This window comes from Orcinus orca, chromosome 18, assembly GCF_937001465.1.
Source record: "Orcinus orca chromosome 18, mOrcOrc1.1, whole genome shotgun sequence".
Lineage (NCBI taxonomy): Eukaryota > Metazoa > Chordata > Mammalia > Artiodactyla > Delphinidae > Orcinus > Orcinus orca.
Genome location: NC_064576.1, coordinates 58,156,878 through 58,159,478, shown reverse-complemented (window position 1 = coordinate 58,159,478; position 2,601 = coordinate 58,156,878). Strand labels below are relative to the sequence as shown.

Genomic DNA, 2,601 nt, shown 5'->3' with positions numbered 1-2,601 from the left:
CCCACAGAGGCTCTCTGTCTCTGCAGGGGAGGGTTCTTTTTCTACTTGGGTTCAGTAGGTGAATAAGGAAACCGAAGCTGAGATAGCAACACAGCACAAGCTTTATTCAGTGGCCAAAGAATGGAGAAGCGGGAACTAGGTTCACAGATCAGCTTCTCACCTACCTGGGGAGAGTGGTTTAATTTTAAACTCTAAAGGCAAAGGGAGGAGGAGCGAGGGGAGGCATATGCATTAGTCCGCTGGAGAAGGGGCAGGGCTTTTTCAGAGGGAGAGGGGTGCTACCCCCTTTTTATCCTTTTTGGGTCCTTATTCTTAGGTTTTGGCTGCAGGAGGGTGTGTTATTTTATGTGCTTAATGTAGTAAAATCAGCGTATAATGAGACTCAGGGTCTGTTGGAGGTCAGATTCCTCAGCATCTTGGTCCCAGCTGGTCCCGTCTGGTTTTGGCTGTTTGTAGCTTCCTTTCTTATCGCTGGACCAAAGATTTATGGTATACTCTAATAAAGATGTTAAAAAAGAAAGAAAGAAAAGAAAAAAAAAACCAGAAGAAAAAAAGAGTGTAACTCCCACATCAATGATACATTATTAATAATAATCAATAAAAATAATAAAATTTAAAAAAAGAAAAAGATTTATGGTAACTACTGCTAAAGGTGGGGGAGTTGGCAGGTTTGGAGCAAGGACACTCCTGCTAAAAATGGAATCTGAAGGGCTGTGAGCAAAGCCCTGGAGCAGTTCTGGAAATAAATACAATATTAGAAAAATGTTGGCCACTTGCTTGAGGAAGTTGTGGGAAAATTAATCTTATCTATGGGCACGTGGGGGAAAATGTCACCCATAAAAAATGAAAAATCTGGGCATGAACCACAAACAGGCGTGACTTGTCAGTGTATCCTGCTTGTATGGACTGTGAAACTCAAGCCAAGAAGTGAACGTACAAACTGATGCAGAGGCATTGAAAGGTCTAGAGTCGCGGCCAAAACAAATGCAAGAGTGTCTGAACCCAAGGCTCCCTGGGACTCCCAGTGAAAAATTAACTCCTAGTAAAGATGAGTACAATTAAAAAAAAAAAATTCTATGCAAAGAGGAAATCAGCTATCATGAAAGAGAGTTAACATATATAATAAGAGATTAACGTGCTGAGAATTTTAAATAACAGGATAATCTGAAAGAAACTATAAAATAAACATATTTATAGTGACCAAATTTTTAATAAGCTTAGAAATCATAATAACAGCATAGGTTCTATGAAAAAGAGAGTTAAGAAAGAATCAAATAGAATTTCTAGAAATAAGTCATTGAGAAAAACTTGTATGAATTAAACAGCATGTTAGGAACAGCTGAAATACTGGAAGGTAAATTTGAAGAAATCGTCTTGAATGCAGTACACGAAAATAAAGAGATGGAAATATACATGAGGAAAGTTCAAAGACATGGGGAACTAAATAAGAGATTTTAAAAAATTACATCTAGAAGGAAAGCATAGAGGGAAGGAGGGAGAGGCCAATGAAGAGACAATGGCTAAGAATTTTCTAGAGAGGAACAGTATGCAGTCTCAGTTTGAAGAAGCATTCTGAATTCCCAAGCATAAACAATAAAACCAAGTCCACACTAAATATTTTAGGGTCAAACTTCAGAATATCAAAGACAACAAGGAAATACTAAACACAATGAGAGGATCCATAGGTTACCTACAAAAGAATAGTAGTCATGCAGAGAACAGACTTATCAACAATAGGTACAAAAGGTAAATGTCACAGTGCTGAAGTGAAATAGTCATCAGCCTGGAACTCTGTACTCACCTAAATTATTATATGAGAGTGAAGTGAAATAAAGGCGTTTTGTACATCCATGCCTACCATGTAACAGAAAGTCTTCCTGTAGAAATTCTTCCTGTATTTAAAATATATATTTGTTTCTAAAAATTAGTGTTTCTCATAATACACTTTATAAATGTTACTACTGTTGATTCAGTTCCGTGGGCGGAACAAAAAAGCAGAGGAAAAAACGCCAAGTTTACCAAACAAGTTGAAGACAAAAATCCTTGATCTTGGACTTCCAGCTCCAGAACTGTGAATAATAAACTTCTGTTGTTTACAAGCTACCCAGTCGGTGTTGTGTTGTCATAGCAGCCTGAACGGACTACCAGATAGGTAACAAATAGTCTGTGGACTGGCAGGGAGCCACAAAACACGCATCATGTAGCACTGTCCTGCAACACAGTGGTTTCACCCAGAGGATTATTCGATTTTAGAATGTTAGAGCTGGAAGGAATGCTAGACCCCATCCAGTCCAAATCCTTGGTTTTACAGTGTAGGATACTGAGAACCTGAAAGTTTTAGTAAATTGCCCAGAGTCACACAGTGGGTGCAATTCCATATGAAGTCAAGGCCAAGTGTCCTAAATCTCTCTCCTCACCAGCACCCCTGAAATTCCCAAAGGAAGATGAATTTCCTCTGAGGTTCCTGCCAAATAGTCTTCAGGCTCCATCTGACATGGGATTTAGTAGAAGGGCCAGGGTTGCCCTCCTGGATGGGGGCATGATGTGGAGGATGAAAGGGGTCATGTTCCAGCTGTCTCTTACTAGAAGAATATCTTTGGG

The 2,601-nt window shown here is 39.3% G+C and overlaps 1 long non-coding RNA gene across 1 annotated transcript; it reads right to left on the bottom strand.

Moving 5' to 3' along the window:
- Nucleotides 1-89: 89 nt before the first annotated feature.
- On the bottom strand, nt 90-2,172 carry LOC117203124 (uncharacterized). The gene is made up of 3 exons (XR_004485768.2): nt 2,020-2,172; nt 1,802-1,892; nt 90-496 (listed from the first exon to the last, which is right to left on the bottom strand). It is a non-coding gene; the product is annotated as an uncharacterized LOC117203124 (long non-coding RNA).
- Nucleotides 2,173-2,601: the final 429 nt, after the last annotated feature.